The sequence below is a fragment of the Ranitomeya imitator genome, chromosome 9 (assembly GCF_032444005.1).
Source record: "Ranitomeya imitator isolate aRanImi1 chromosome 9, aRanImi1.pri, whole genome shotgun sequence".
Taxonomy (NCBI): domain Eukaryota; kingdom Metazoa; phylum Chordata; class Amphibia; order Anura; family Dendrobatidae; genus Ranitomeya; species Ranitomeya imitator.
The window spans coordinates 4,525,035-4,542,897 of NC_091290.1; the positions used below are offsets into that span (position 1 = coordinate 4,525,035).

At 50.2% G+C, this 17,863-nt stretch overlaps 1 protein-coding gene across 4 annotated transcripts in view; it reads right to left on the reverse strand.

Annotated features, from left to right (window-relative positions):
* The window catches only part of LMO1 (LIM domain only 1), a 119,129-nt gene that overhangs the window by 24,114 nt on the left and 77,152 nt on the right, over nt 1-17,863 (reverse strand). Inside the window, exon 1 of one of the 4 annotated variants that reach the window (XM_069739899.1) lies at nt 12,446-12,600. The exons of the other annotated variants lie outside the window; for them this stretch is intronic. The gene's annotated coding sequence lies outside the window, so the exon portion shown is untranslated. Of the gene's footprint in view, nt 1-12,445; nt 12,601-17,863 lie in introns of those variants that run through there. 4 annotated transcript variants of the gene reach the window in all.

Below are 17,863 nucleotides of genomic sequence, written 5' to 3' on the forward strand. Positions count from 1 at the left end.
TCTACTCTTGGTTCCTCCACGCCCCGGCTCCTCTACTCTTGGCTCCTCTGGGCCCCAGCTCCTCCACTCTTCCACGCCCCGGCTCCTCTACTCTTGGTTCCTCCACGCCCCGGCTCCTCTACTCCTGGCTCCTCCACTCCTGGCTCCTCCATGCCCCGGCCCCTCTACTCTTGGTTCCTCCGTGCCCCGGCTCCTCTACTCCTGGCTCCTCCGCTCCTGGCTCCTCCATGCCCCGGCTCCTCTACTCTTGGCTCCTCCGCGCCCCAGCTCCTCCACGCCCCGGCTCCTCTACTCTTGGTTCCTCCGCGCCCCGGCTCCTCTACTCCTGGCTCCTCCACTGCTGGCTCCTCCACACACACACACACACTCCCTGACTCCTCCACTCCTGGCTCCTCCGTGCCCCAGCACCTCCACTCCCGGCCTCTTCTCACCCTAGCTCCTCGCGCCCCAGCTCCTCCTCTCTCGGCCCCTCCGTGCCCCGGCTCCCATGTGTGGACTTGGAGAGAGACCTGGGCCGAACTAAGCATGTCTCCCCTATGGCTCCTCGCCGGATCCTCAATGTACGTTTCCTCTGAGCTGCCGGAGTGCGTCACAGGATAATATACCGGGCAGTAATCCTGCTCCAGGCTAGGATTCAGGCTGCCCATGTTATATCATACACAGACTAAGTAACTTTAGGACCCATGGATGAAGGAGAAGGGCACAACATGAGCTGCTCTCTATAGGGCCCATTGACTCCTAAAGACACGTGCACCCATTAATGCCATTGCGTCAGTTTCCAGAAGGTTCAGCCCAGGACGGTAGCGTCTCTGATTTCAGCTCTGCATCCTGAGTGTGGAGCAGAAGCGCCGAGGTGTCGGGAGCCTGGAGCGTGGCCGTGGCTCTGGGCAGCATTACCGCCTTGTACCAGCCACGGCTTCTCATTAGAGGTTGAGGTTTCATTTATGGTTCTTATTCTGGGGTCGGCCGCAGATTGCTCGGGGGTCTCACCACTTTCCATGAGGACCCTTACGGAGCAGTAGCGTGCGTTTTGTACGCGGCGAGCGCTAATGGCGGCTCTCTATTCCTGACATTTCGCTGCCGCTCTCGGAGGAGTCTTCTGGCTGACACCGCTCCTGATGTGAGGACACTTCTTACAGTAATCAGTGACCGCCGCATCTAAAAGCCTCCGACAACAGCACTTAAGGCGAACGCCGCGCATCGATCCGTGCCATAACTAAGTAGCCGCACAGCCATGGAGACGGGTCACAGCGAAACCTCTTAAGGCTTTAAAAGTCGCTTTTCTGGAAATCTCGCCGGCACAGCTAATGGCTCCGAACGCCGCTCTCCCGTCTGCGCGTCCTCACCGTCCCTCCACTTAATGTATTTAAATGGTAGAAGTAAATCTGTTCTCCGACTGTGGGAGAGACGCGTTAACTAGCGCTGCCCTGGCCTGCAGTCATCCCCCAGAATCCTCCTGTGCTGGAGGCTGCGGAGCCGCAGAAGACTCCGCGTTATCTTATTGTGGAGAATGGTGACAAAGTGTGAACAGGACATGGGGGTCCGCCAAACCGCGGCACATCCCCCAGAACTGGGCCCCAAGGCATGGAGGGATTCCAAGCTGGGGGACACCCGTGACTGGGAGCAAGTGCTGGGTGGGAGCCAACGAGCCGCCATTCTGGAGTCTGGGGATGCTGGCAGCCTTGTGCCGACCGCACGCACCGGCGAAACGCTCCAGAGATCAAACGTCGCCACCGACTCTAAAGTCTAGAAAAGAGGAAATGGTTTATTAAAGACGTGTGAGGTATAAGAGGCTTGTGTCCCAGGTCTGCCAGACAGAATGCACCATGTTTGCCGGACAGCGTGCACCATGTTTGCCGGATACCGTGCACCATGTTTGCCGGACAGCGTGTGCCAGGTCTGCCGGACAGCGTGCGCCAGATCTACTGGACAGCGTGCACCATGTTTGCCGGACAGCGTGTGCCAGGTCTGCCGGACAGCGTGCGCCAGATCTACTGGACAGCGTGCACCATGTTTGCCGGATACCGTGCACCATGTTTGCCGGACAGCGTGCACCATGTTTGCCGGATACCGTGCACCATGTTTGCCGGACAGCGTGTGCCAGGTCTACTGGACAGCGTGCAGCATGTTTGCCGGACAGCGTGTGCCAGGTCTGCCGGACAGAGTGCGCCAGATCTACTGGACAGCGTGCACCATGTTTGCCGGACAGCGTGCACCATGTTTGCCGGACAGCGTGCACCATGTTTGCCGGACAGCGTGCACCATGTTTGCCGGATACCGTGCACCATGTTTGCCGGACAGCGTGTGCCAGGTCTACTGGACAGCGTGCACCATGTTTGCCGGACAGCGTGTGCCAGGTCTGCCGGACAGCGTGCGCCAGATCTACTGGACAGCGTGCACCATGTTTGCCGGACAGCGTGTGCCAGGTCTGCCGGACAGCGTGCGCCAGATCTACTGGACAGCGTGCACCATGTTTGCCGGACAGCGTGTGCCAGGTCTGCCAGACAGCGTGCGCCAGATCTACTGGACAGCATCAGCGTGCACCATGTTTGCCGGACAGCGTGTGCCAGGTCTACTGGACAGCATCAGCGTGCACCATGTTTGCTGGACAGCGTGCGCCAGATCTACCGGACAGCGTGCGCCAGATGCATCAGATCTACCGGACAGTGTGCACCAGTTCTGCCAGACAGCGTGCAAGAAATTTGTCTCGCTTTCTTGTTTCCGCCCTGTATGTAGAGCAGCATTTGTTAATCTTCCCCACAATGGTTTTTATTTTTTATGAGGGTCAAGGTCAACCTCAGAGTTATTGGCCCCCAATCCCCCCGTAACCAGGGCAATGCGATCTTGTTCCTGAGCTGCGGGTGAGGGGCCGGAGGAGACGATTCCTGCGCCCTCCCTCCCATACTCACCAGATATCATCTAATAACGCCGCGCGCTTTAAATAAAAGGGGAATTTCTAGCCGGGATTTGGAATAAATATTTCCTCCATTGAGGCGGCTGATAGATCTTCATACAATCCTAATGAAATCTGCCACCTTGTGCCGCTTATCTGCCGCCAGATTTGCCGCAGTTTTCATCTCGCGCCTTAATTAGCCAATCTAGAGAGAAATTACATTTACCTCCGGAAAGTTTTAATTAGCGACAGAAGATGAATATAAAGGCAGAAACGTATCGGCCGGATCTCGTGCACCTGTCGCCTGCGCCTCAAAGTGACGGGAAGGACGTTCATCAGTCCCAGCGCTATATTGTGACGGGGTCAACGTTAACCCCTCAAGGGCACAGTGAAGACCAGGAGGAGGTGGGATGGCCTGTGCGGTCAGACGCATTGATGGTGATTGGTGGCCCCAAAACTAGACCGCACCAGTCAGACCTTTGTGCCCCTCGTACCCCAGGCACGCCGTGAGACTACAGCCTCAGCCCTACTGGATCAATGACCTGAGCGCCTAGGAGTTCACACCCCGACCTGCACACTACCATCCTGAGGGTTTGTTACAATGTATCAAGTCTAGCAAATTCTCCGCGAGCCAACACCTCAGCATCACAAATCTCTCATGCGCTGAAAGTTTGTAACATTGTATCGGTGCAGGTGACTTGTATCAGTCTGGACTTGATACAATAATCAGGGAACAGAAGTGCAGGGTCAGATGTAACCGCCATGTCCTCGTCCACCGACGGGAAGCGACATTCTGATAATGTCAATACAAAGTATGGGAAATCGTTATCATCCCCTGACAGCAAGCGGAGATGTGAACATGGAGAAAATGGGGCATAACAAAGTAACATCATCTGCTGCCAGCAAGCGGAGATCCGAACAGAGAGAAAAGGGCGCATAACAAAGTAACATCATCTGCTGACAGCAAGCGGAGATCCGAACAGAGAGAAAAGGGCGCATAACAAAGTAACATCATCTGCTGACAGCAAGCGGAGATCCGAACAGAGAGAAAAGGGCGCATAACAAAGTAACATCATCTGCTGACAGCAAGCGGAGATCCGAACAGAGAGAAAAGGGCGCATAACAAAGTAACATCATCTGCTGACAGCAAGCGGAGATCCGAACAGAGAGAAAAGGGCGCATAACAAAGTAACATCATCTGCTGACAGCAAGCGGAGATCCGAACATAGAGAAAATGGCGCATAACAAAGTAACATCATCTGCTGCCAGCAAGCGGAGATCCGAACAGAGAGAAAAGGGCGCATAACAAAGTTACATCATCTGCTGCCAGCAAGCGGAGATCCGAACATAGAGAAAATGGCGCATAACAAAGTAACATCATCTGCTGCCAGCAAGCGGAGATCCGAACAGAGAGAAAAGGGCGCATAACAAAGTAACATCATCTGCTGCCAGCAAGCGGAGATCCGAACAGAGAGAAAAGGGCGCATAACAAAGTAACATCATCTGCTGCCAGCAAGCGGAGATCCGAACAGAGAGAAAAGGGCGCATAACAAAGTAACATCATCTGCCGACAGCAAGCGGAGATCCGAACATAGAGAAAATGGCGCATAACAAAGTAACATCATCTGCTGACAGCAAGCGGAGATCCGAACATAGAGAAAATGGCGCATAACAAAGTAACATCATCTGCTGCCAGCAAGCGGAGAAACGAACAGAGAGAAAATGGCGCATAACAAAGTAACATCATCTGCCGACAGCAAGCGGAGATGTGAACATGGAGAAAATGGTGCATAACAAAGTAACATCATCTGCCGACAGCAAGCGGAGATCCGAACATAGAGTAAATGGCGCATAACAAAGTAACATCATCTGCTGACAGCAAGCGGAGATCCGAACATAGAGAAAATGGCGCATAACAAAGTTACATCATCTGCTGACAACAAGCGGAGATCCGAACATAGAGAAAATGGCGCATAACAAAGTAACATCATCTGCCGACAGCAAGCAGAGATCCGAACATAGAGAAAATGGCGCATAACAAAGTAACATCATCTGCCGACAGCAAGCGGAGATCCGAACATAGAGAAAATGGCGCATAACAAAGTTACATCATCTGCCGACAGCAAGCGGAGATCCGAACATAGAGAAAATGGGGCATAAAGTAACATCATCTGCTGACAGCAAGCGGAGATCCGAACATAGAGAAAATGGGGCATAAAGTAACATCATCTGCCGACAGCAAGCGGAGATCCGAACATAGAGAAAATGGGGCATAACAAAGTTACATCATCTGCTGACAGCAAGCGGAGATCCGAACATAAAGAAAATGGCGCATAACAAAGTAACATCATCTGCTGACAGCAAGCAGAGATCCGAACATAGAGAAAATGGCGCATAACAAAGTTACATCATCTGCTGACAGCAAGCGGAGATCCGAACATAAAGAAAATGGCGCATAACAAAGTAACATCATCTGCCGACAGCAAGCAGAGATCCGAACATAGAGAAAATGGCGCATAACAAAGTTACATCATCTGCTGACAGCAAGCGGAGATCCGAACATAGAGAAAATGGCGCATAACAAAGTAACATCATCTGCCGACAGCAAGCGGAGATCCGAACATAAAGAAAATGGCGCATAACAAAGTAACATCATCTGCTGACAGCAAGCGGAGATCCGAACATAAAGAAAATGGCGCATAACAAAGTAACATCATCTGCCGACAGCAAGCGGAGATCCGAACATAGAGAAAATGGCGCATAACAAAGTAACATCATCTGCCGACAGCAAGCAGAGATCCGAACATAGAGAAAATGGCGCATAACAAAGTTACATCATCTGCTGACAGCAAGCGGAGATCCGAACATAGAGAAAATGGGGCATAACAAAGTAACATCATCTGCCGACAGCAAGCGGAGATCCGAACATAGAGAAAATGGCGCATAACAAAGTAACATCATCTGCCGACAGCAAGCGGAGATCCGAACATAGAGAAAATGGCGCATAACAAAGTAACATCATCTGCCGACAGCAAGCGGAGATCCGAACATAGAGAAAATGGGGCATAACAAAGTTACATCATCTGCTGACAGCAAGCGGAGATCCGAACAGAGAGAAAATGGCGCATAACAAAGTTACATCATCTGCTGACAGCAAGCGGAGATCCGAACATAGAGAAAATGGCGCATAACAAAGTAACATCATCTGCCGACAGCAAGCAGAGATCCGAACATAGAGAAAATGGCGCATAACAAAGTAACATCATCTGCCGACAGCAAGCAGAGATCCGAACATAGAGAAAATGGCGCATAACAAAGTAACATCATCTGCCGACAGCAAGCGGAGATCCGAACATAGAGAAAATGGCGCATAACAAAGTAACATCATCTGCTGACAGCAAGCGGAGATCCGAACATAGAGAAAATGGCGCATAACAAAGTAACATCATCTGCTGACAGCAAGCGGAGATCCGAACATAGAGAAAATGGCGCATAACAAAGTAACATCATCTGCTGACAGCAAGCGGAGATCCGAACATAGAGAAAATGGCGCATAACAAAGTAACATCATCTGCTGACAGCAAGCGGAGATCCGAACATAGAGAAAATGGCGCATAACAAAGTTACATCATCTGCTGACAACAAGCGGAGATCCGAACATAGAGAAAATGGCGCATAACAAAGTAACATCATCTGCCGACAGCAAGCGGAGATCCGAACATAGAGAAAATGGCGCATAACAAAGTTACATCATCTGCTGACAGCAAGCGGAGATCCGAACATAGAGAAAATGGCGCATAACAAAGTTACATCATCTGCTGACAGCAAGCGGAGATCCGAACAGAGAGAAAATGGCGCATAACAAAGTTACATCATCTGCTGACAGCAAGCAGAGATGTGAACTTCATTAAAAAAGGAAATGAACAGAAAGTGTCTGATGGTTTCCAGCCTGCTGACTGCCTCCTTGGAGAGAGGACACTCCACATTCACAGCAAACTATTAACCCTAGAGCAGCAGGTTGTGGATATGCACATGTCCCATAGACAACCATGTAACAAAGGGAAGAACCTCCTGCTGTGATTAGGGACAATATTTGTGAAGTGCAGAGGAAATGTATCGAGTCAGTGACAGGAGACTCTGGTATTAATCAGACAGGATACAAGAGATTCCGAGTCCCCATAAGAAGAGCGCAGGTGACAGAGGCGTCCAGACGTCTGCTCCAACTGAGGGTTAAGGGGATCAGCAGGATCTCACCCCAAAACCATACGTGGGGAGCGCAGAGGACACAGAGCGTGGGGACTGCGGAGCGTGGAGACTGCAGAGCGTGGGGCACACGGAGGGGACTGTGGGGCACGGAGAATGGGACCTGCGGGCCACGGAGCGTGGGGCGTGCGGAGGGACTGCGGGGCATGGAGTGTGGGGCATGCGGGGCACGGATAATGGGACCTGCAGGGCACGGAGCGTGCGGAGGGAACTGCGGGGCATAGAGCATGGGACCTGCGGGCCACGGAGCGTGGGGCGTGCGGAGAGGACTGCGGGGCATGGAGCATGGGGCATGCAGAGAGGACTGCGGGGCACGGGGCTTACGGCGTGTGGAGGGGACTGCGGGGCATGAGGCGTGCGGAGGGGACTGCAGAGCGTGGGGCATGTGGAGGGGACTGTGGGGCAAGGAGCGTGGGACCTGCAGGGCAAGGAGCGTGGGACCTGCAGGGCACGGAGTGTGGGGCGTGCGGAGGGGACTGTGGGGCACGGAGCATGGGACCTGCGGGGCACAGAGCGTGGGGCGTGCGGAGGGGACTGTGGGGCACGGAGCGTGGGGCATGCGGAGGGGACTGTGGGGCACGGGGCTTACGGCGTGTGGAGGGGACTGCGGGGCATGAGGCGTGCGGAGGGGACTGTGGGGCAAGGAGCATGGGACCTGCAAGGCAAGGAGCGTGGGACCTGCAGGGCACGGAGCGTGGGGCGTGCGGAGGGGACTGTGGGGCACGAAGCATGGGACCTGCGGGCCACGGAGCGTGGGGCGTGCGGAGGGGACTGCGGGGCACGGGGCTTACGACGTGTGGAGGGGACTGCAGGGCATGAGGCGTGCGGAGGGGACTGCAAAGCGTGGGGCATGCGGAGGGGACTGTGAGGCAAGGAGCGTGGGACCTGAAGGGCAAGGAGCGTAGGACCTGCAGGGCACGGAGCGTGGGGCGTGCGGAGGGGACTGTGGGGCACGGAGCATGGGACCTGCGGGGCACCGAGCGTGGGGCATGCGGAGGGGACTGTGGGGCACGGAGCGTGGGGCATGCGGAGGGGACTGTGGGGCAAGGAGCGTGGGACCTGCAGGGCAAGGAGCGTAGGACCTGCAGGGCACGGAGCGTGGGGCATGCGGAGGGGACTGTGGGGCACAAAGCGTGGGGCATGCAGAGGGGACTGCGAGGCACGGGGCATGAGGCGTGCGGAGGGGACTGCAGAGCGTGGGGCATGCGGAGGGGACTGTGGGGCAAGGAGCGTGGGACCTGCAGGGCACAGAGCGTGGGGCGTGCGGAGGGGACTGTGGGGCACGGAGCATGGGACCTGCGGGGCACGGAGCGTGGGGCGTGCGAAGGGGACTGTGGGGCACGGAGTATGGGGCATGCAGAGAGGACTGTGGGGCACGGGGCTTACGGAATGTGGAGGGGACTGCGGGGCATGAGGCGTGTGCGGAGGAGACTGCGGAGCGTGGGGCATGCGGAGGGGACTGTGGGGCAAGGAGTGTGGGACCTGCAGGGCAAGGAACGTGGGACCTGCAGGGCACGGAGCGTGGGGAGGGGACTGTGGGGCACGGAGCATGGGACCTGCGGGGCACGGAGCGTGGGGCGTGCGGAGGGGACTGTGGGGCACGGAGCGTGGGGCATGTGGAGGGGACTGCGGGGCACGGGCTTACGGCGTGTGGAGGGGACTGCGGGACATGAGGCGTGCGGAGGGGACTGCAGAGCGTGGGGCATGCGGAGGGGAATGACGGGCACGGAGCGTGGGACTTGCAAGGCACGGAGTGTGGGGCATGCGGATGAGACTGCGGGGCACGGAGCATGGGGCGTGTGGAGGGGACTGCGGGGCACGGAGCGTGCGGAGGGGACTGCGGGGCATGAGGTGCACGGAGCGTGGGGTGTGTGGAGGGGACTGTGTGGCACGGAGCATGGGGCGTGTGGAGGGAACTGTGGGGCATGAGGCGCACGGAGCGTGGGGCGTGCGGAGGGACCTGCGGGGCAAGGAGCGTGAGGCGTGCGGAGGGGACTGCGGGGCATGAGGCGGACGGAGCGTGGGCCGTGCGCCGTGTGAAGGGGACTGGGGGCATGAGGCGCACGGAGCGTGGGGTGTGTGGAGGGGACTGCAGGGCACGGAGAGTGGGGCGTGTGGAGGGGACTGCGGGGCATGAGGCGCACGGAGCGTGGGGTGTGCAGATGGGACTGCGGGGCACGGAGCGTGGAGCGTGCGGAGGGGACTGCGGGCATGAAGCGCACGGAGCGTGGGGTGTGTGGAGGGGACTGCGGGGCATGGAGCGTGGGGTGTGGAGCGCAACCACTACAGGGGAGAACAGTTAATTGGTCTGCCCGGGGTTTAACTTTCGTCTAATGATCCTCCTCATAAATGGCTCCAGAGACCACCCAGCATCCCTGCTGCTCCCAGGGGCCCCTCTGCTTGTTCACCTGCACTTCACACCTTGTTAGGATGCAGTGCCTCGTTACTGTGCAGGAAAACAACCCTAATGAGGGGAAGAGGAGCGCACGTAACACAAGAGACCACTCCACTTCACTCCACGCCCGCCGTGGAGGCCGAGAGCAACCCCAATCACCAGTAATGGCAGCTAATTGCTAATTCCATGGAGACTCTCAGCCTCAGCGCTGGGCTGATTATATACAAAAGTCAGAACAACCACCCCCAGTGTTCCTGGAGTGGGCGATATCACTACAGACCCTAGAAACAAAACTAAATCTGCCCCATAAAGACAAAGGCTACAATGGAAGAAAGCAAAAGGAAAAGAAAAAGGGAAAAGAAAGAAAAGGAAGGGAACAGAAAGGAAAGAAAAAGGGAAAGGAAAGGAAAGAAAACTGAAAGGAAAGGAAATGGCGTAACAGTGAATTAGAGATTTCTATATACACAGAATAAAAAGAAGAACCACGAAAGGAAAGTCTCCAGAATATCGAAAATGTCTAGGAGTTGCTGAAGTGTCAGGCGCTGGACAGTGACTCTACTCCCTGACATCATACACCGCGCTCCAAATTATTATACAGGTTGGATGTACATGTTATATTCTTGTACATAGGGGCAGTATTATAGTTATATTCTTGTACATAGGAGCAGTATTATAGTAGTTATATTCTTGTACATAGGGGGCAGTATTATAGTAGTTATATTCTTGTACATATGAGCAGTATTATAGTAGTTATATTCTTGTACATAGGAGCAGTATTATAGTAGTTATATTCTTGTACATAGGGGGCAGTATTATAGTAGTTATATTCTTGTACATAGGGGGCAGTATTATAGTAGTTATATTCTTGTACATAGGGGGCAGTATTATAGTAGTTATATTCTTGTACATAGGGGGCAGTATTATAGTAGTTATATTCTTGTACATAGGGGGCAGTATTATAGTAGTTATATTCTTGTACATAGGGGGCAGTATTATAGTAGTTATATTCTTGTACATAGGGGCAGTATTATAGTAGCTATATTCTTGTACATAGGGGCAGTATTATAGTAGTTATATTCTTGTACATAGGGGGCAGTATTATAGTAGTTATATTCTTGTACATAGGAGAAGTATTATAGTAGTCATATTCTTGTATATAGGGGCAGTATTATAGTAGTCATATTCTTGTACATAGGGGCAGTATTATAGTAGTTATATTCTTGTACATAGGGGGCAGTATTATAGTAGTTATATTCTTGTACATAGGAGAAGTATTATAGTAGTTATATTCTTGTATATAGGAGCAGTATTATAGTAGTTATATTCTTGCACATAGGAGCAGTATTATAGTAGTTATATTCTTGTACATAGGAGCAGTATTATAGTAGTTATATTCTTGCACATAGGGGCAGTATTATAGTAGTCATATTCTTGTACATAGGGGCAGTATTATAGTAGTTATATTCTTGCACATAGGGGCAGTATTATAGTAGTCATATTCTTGTACATAGGGGCAGTATTATAGTAGTTATATTCTTGTACATAGGAGAAGTATTATAGTAGTTATATTCTTGTATATAGGGGCAGTATTATTGTAGTTATATTCTTGCACATAGGGGCAGTATTATAGTAGTCATATTCTTGTACATAGGGGCAGTATTATAGTAGTTATATTCTTGTACATAGGAGAAGTATTATAGTAGTTATATTCTTGTATATAGGGGCAGTATTATTGTAGTTATATTCTTGCACATAGGGGCAGTATTATAGTAGTCATATTCTTGTACATAGGGGCAGTATTATAGTAGTTATATTCTTGTACATAGGAGAAGTATTATAGTAGTTATATTCTTGTATATAGGGGCAGTATTATTGTAGTTATATTCTTGTACAAAGGGGCAGTATTAGGCTATGTGTACACGTTCAGGATTTCTTGCAGAAAATTCCTGAGAAAAACCTGAAATTTTCTGCAAGAAATCTGCATGCCTTTTTTGCGCGTTTGTGCCGCTTTTTTGATGCGTTTTTGGTACGTTTTTGATGTGCTTTTTTCTGGACATTTCCCAATGCATTTTAAAGTGGGAAATCCGCAAAACAACCCGCAAAATTAATGAACATGCTGCGTTTTTACCGCAATGCTTTTTTTAGCGGAAAAAACGCATCATGTGCACAAAACATGCAGAATTCATTCAAAATGATGGGATGCATATTGTATGCTTTTTTTTGCGGTTTTATAGCGTTTTTATCGTGAAAAAAACACGAAAAATCAGCAACGTGTGCACACAGCCTTATAGTAGTTATATTGTTTGATGTTTGGGCAGTTTATTTATAGGACCCTTCACCTTTTGTGTCAGTGTCTCAATGTTGTGCCTTAGGAAGGAGAGATCATTCAACATAATGGATTCAGGGATAACAGTAACATGCAGGTATCGGAGTTGGGTAACTCATGTACACAGTATTTGAAATAACAGTACTGATAAAACAGGTTCTGATGGGGGTTGTAGTCCTCTGTCTGTTTCTTATTGGTTTTACACATCCTTATTGCCTTTAGTTTCTTTCCCAACTCACGGACACCTAGGACACAATTCGTTATTGCTTTTGTTCTTGTTTGTGTAGATTTTTATGTTTACATTTGTGCCTTTTCTTCTTTAATGTTTATAGTCTATTTCTTGGGTTTGGCGGTTTTATTTCAGTGGATTCATCAATTGTACCTTGTACAGATTTCCCTCTCCTCATCTAGACAGATTTCATTTAAAAAGTTGCAAAACAGATTAAAGCCAAAATTATGGAGCATTTTTTTATCTTGCTCAAAATTCATAAACTGAAAACGCTATTTGAAGAAAACAGAAATAAACAGAAATAATGCTACAAGACCAAGAAAAAAAAGAATAAAAAACCTGCTAATGATGAGTGCGGCTGACCGGCTGATGAGTATAATTGAGCTGCACATATCAGATTTGATAACGGATCCTCGTCTGTGATCTGTGAGATCCGATTCTCCTCTGCGGATCACACTGGGCCATGTAAGTCTATGGGGATGGTACAGATGATGACAATGGAAGCCGTTCCTGCAGTGATCCATCTGCTGGTGACGGCCGTTGTTGGGGGTCGCTGGGAAAGTAACAGTTCAGACACAAATGGGTGAGAACAAAAATAATGTCACACGGATCACACAGCGGCGAGAAATGGTGCGGCGTCACGGAAATGGCTGTGAGATTGTAACCCCACAGTACCACACATGATGGATTAGATACGCGGCTCAGCACACGGTACCACACATGATGGATTAGATACACAGCTCACCACACGGTACCACACATGATGGATTAGATACGCGGCTCAGCACACGGTACCACACATGATGGATTAGATAAACAGCTCAGCACACGGTACCATACATGATGGATTAGATACACAGCTCACCCCACGGTACCACACATGATGGATTAGATACGCGGCTCAGCACACGGTACCAAACATGATGGATTAGATACGCGGCTCAGCACACGGTACCACACATGATGGATTAGATACACAGCTCAGCACACGGTACCACACATGATGGATTAGATACACAGCTCAGCACACGGTACCATACATGATGGATTAGATACACAGCTCACCCCACGGTACCACACATGATGGATTAGATACACAGCTCAGCACACGGTACCACACATGAAGGATTAGATACACGGCTCAGCACACAGTACCACACATGATGGATTGGATACACAGCTCAGCACACGGTACCACACATGAAGGATTAGATACACGGCTCAGCACACGGTGCCACACATGATGGATTAGATACACAGCTCAGCACACGGTACCACACATGATGGATTAGATACACAGCTCAGCACACGGTACCACACATGAAGGATTAGATACACGGCTCAGCACACAGTACCACACATGATGGATTGGATACACAGCTCAGCACACGGTACCACACATGAAGGATTAGATACACGGCTCAGCACACGGTGCCACACATGATGGATTAGATACACAGCTCAGCACACGGTACCACACATGATGGATTAGATACACAGCTCACCCCACGGTACCACACATGATGGATTAGATACACAGCTCACCACACGGTACCACACATGATGGATTAGATACGCGGCTCAGCACACGGTGCCACACATGATGGATTAGATACACAGCTCAGCACACGGTACCACACATGATGGATTAGATACACAGCTCAGCACACGGTACCACACATGATGGATTAGATACACAGCTCAGCACACGGTACCACACATGATGGATTAGATACACAGCTCAGCACACGGTACCACACATGATGGATTAGATACACAGCTCAGCACACGGTACCACACATGATGGATTAGATACGCGGCTCAGCACACGGTGCCACACATGATGGATTAGATACACAGCTCAGCACACGGTACCACACATGATGGATTAGATAAACAGCTCAGCACACGGTACCACACATGATGGATTAGATACACAGCTTAGCACACGGTACCACACATGATGGATTAGATCCACAGCTCAGCACACGGTACCATACATGATGGATTAGATACACGGCTCACCACACGATACCACACATGATGGATTAGATACGCGGCTCAGCACACGGTGCCACACATGATGGATTAGATACACTGCTCACCCCACGGTACCACACATGATGGATTAGATACACAGCTCACCACACGGTACCACACATGATGGATTAGATACGCGGCTCAGCACACGGTACCACACATGATGGATTAGATACACAGCTCACCACACGGTACCACACATGATGGATTAGATACGCGGCTCAGCACACGGTGCCACACATGATGGATTAGATACGCAGCTCACCACACGGTACCACACATGATGGATTAGATACACAGCTCAGCACCCGGTACCACACATGATGGATTATACACAGCTCAGCACACGGTACCACACATGATGGATTAGATACACAGCTCAGCACACGGTACCACACATGATGGATTAGATACACAGCTCACCCCACAGTACCACACATGATGGATTAGATACGCGGCTCAGCACACGGTACCACACATGATGGATTAAATACGCAGCTCACCACACGGTACCACACATGATGGATTAGATACACAGCTCAGCACACGGTACCACACATGATGGATTAGATAAACAGCTCAGCACACGGTACCACACATGATGGATTAGATACGCGGCTCAGCACACGGTACCACACATGATGGATTAGATACACAGCTCACCCCACAGTACCACACATGATGGATTAGATACGCGGCTCAGCACACGGTACCACACATGATGGATTAGATACACAGCTCAGCACCCGGTACCACACATGATGGATTATACACAGCTCAGCACACGGTACCACACATGATGGATTAGATACGCGGCTCAGCACACGGTACCAGACATTATGGATTAGATATACGGCTCAGCACACTGTACCACACATGATGGATTAGATACATGGGTCAGCACACGGTACCACACATGATGGATTAGATACGCGGCTCAGCACACGGTACCACACATGATGGATTAGATACGCAGCTCAGCACACGGTACCACACATGATGGATTAGATACACAGCTCAGCACACCGTACCACACATGATGGATTAGATACACAGCTCAGCACACGGTACCACACATGATGGATTAGATACATGGCTCAGCACACGGTACCACACATGATGGATTAGATACGCGGCTTAGCACACAGTACCACACATGATAGATTAGATACATGGCTCAGCACACAGTACCACACATGATGGATTAGATACGCGGCTCAGCACACGGTACCACACATGATAGATTAGATACGCGGCTTAGCACACGGTACCACACATGATGGATTGGATACACAGCTCAGCACACGGTACCACACATGATGGATTAGATACGTGTCTGAGCACACGGTACCACACATGATGGATTGGATACGCGGCTCAGCACACGGTACCACACATGATGGATTAGATATGCGGCTCAGCACACGGTACCACACATGAAGGATTAGATACACAGCTCACCCCACAGTACCACACATGATGGATTAGATACGCGGCTCAGCACACGGTACCACACATTATGGATTAGATACGCAGCTCACCACACGGTACCACACATGATGGATTAGATACACAGCTCACCCCACAGTACCACACATGAAGGATTAGATACGCGGCTCAGCACACGGTACCACACATGAAGGATTAGATATGCAGCTCACCCCACAGTACCACACATGATGGATTAGATACGCAGCTCACCACACGGTACCACACATGATGGATTATACACAGTTCAGCACACGGTACCACACATGATGGATTAGATACATGGCTCAGCACACAGTACCACACATGATGGATTAGATACACAGCTCAGCACCCGGTACCACACATGATGGATTATACACAGTTCAGCACACGGTACCACACATGATGGATTAGATACGCGGCTCAGCACACGGTACCAGACATGATGGATTTGCAGATGATACAAAACTATGTAAAGCAGTTAATACAAGAGAAGATAGTATTCTGCTACAGATGGATCTGGATAAGTTGGAAACTTGGGCTGAAAGGTGGCAGATGAGGTTTAACAATGATAAATGTAAGGTTATACACATGGAAAGAGGGAATCAATATCACCATTACACACTGAACGGGAAACCACTGGGTAAATCTGACAGGGAGAAGGACTTGGGGATCCTAGTTAATGATAAACTTACCTGGAGCAGCCAGTGCCAGGCAGCAGCTGCCAAGGCAAACAGGATCATGGGGTGCATTAAAAGAGGTCTGGATACACATGATGAGAGCATTATACTGCCTCTGTACAAATCCCTAGTTAGACCGCACATGGAGTACTGTGTCCAGTTTTGGGCACCGGTGCTCAGGAAGGATATAATGGAACTAGAGAGAGTACAAAGGAGGGCAACAAAATTAATAAAGGGGATCGGAGAACTACAATACCCAGATAGATTAGCGAAATTAGGATTATTTAGTCTAGAAAAAAGACGACTGAGGGGCGATCTAATAACCATGTATAAGTATATAAGGGGACAATACAAATATCTCGCTGAGGATCTGTTTATACCAAGGAAGGTGACGGGCACAAGGGGGCATTCTTTGCGTCTGGAGGAGAGAAGGTTTTTCCACCAACATAGAAGAGGATTCTTTACTGTTAGGGCAGTGAGAATCTGGAATTGCTTGCCTGAGGAGGTGGTGATGGCGAACTCAGTCGAGGGGTTCAAGAGAGGCCTGGATGTCTTCCTGGAGCAGAACAATATTGTATCATACAATTATTAGGTTCTGTAGAAGGACGTAGATCTGGGGATTTATTATGATGGAATATAGGCTGAACTGGATGGACAAATGTCTTTTTTCGGCCTTACTAACTATGTTACTATGTTACTATGTTACTATGATTAGATACACGGCTCAGCACACGGTACCACACATGATGGATTAGATACATGGGTCAGCACATGGTACCACACATGATGGATTAGATACGCGGCTCAGCACACGGTACCACATATGATGGATTAGATACGCAGCTCAGCACACGGTACCACACATGATGGATTAGATACACAGCTCAGCACACCGTACCACACATGATGGATTAGATACACAGCTCAGCACACCGTACCACACATGATGGATTAGATACACAGCTCAGCACACGGTACCACACATGATGGATTAGATACATGACTCAGCACACAGTACCACACATGATGGATTAGATACGCGGCTCAGCACACGGTACCACACATGATGGATTAGATACGCGGCTTAGCACACAGTACCACACATGATAGATTAGATACATGGCTCAGCACACAGTACCACACATGATGGATTAGATACGCGGCTCAGCACACGGTACCACACATGATGGATTAGATACGCGGCTCAGCACACGGTACCACACATGGTAGATTAGATACGCGGCTTAGCACACAGTACCACACATGATGGATTGGATACACAGCTCAGCACACGGTACCACACATGATGGATTAGATACGTGTCTCAGCACACGGTACCACACATAACATAACATAGTAACATAGTTAGTAAAGCCGAAAAAAGACATTTGTCCATCCAGTTCAGCCTATATTCCATCATAATAAATACCCAGATCTACGTCCTTCTACAGAACCTAATAATTGTATGATACAATATTGTTCTGCTCCAGGAAGACATCCAGGCCTCTCTTGAACCCCTCGACTGAGTTCGCCATCACCATGATGGATTGGATACGCGGCTCAGCAC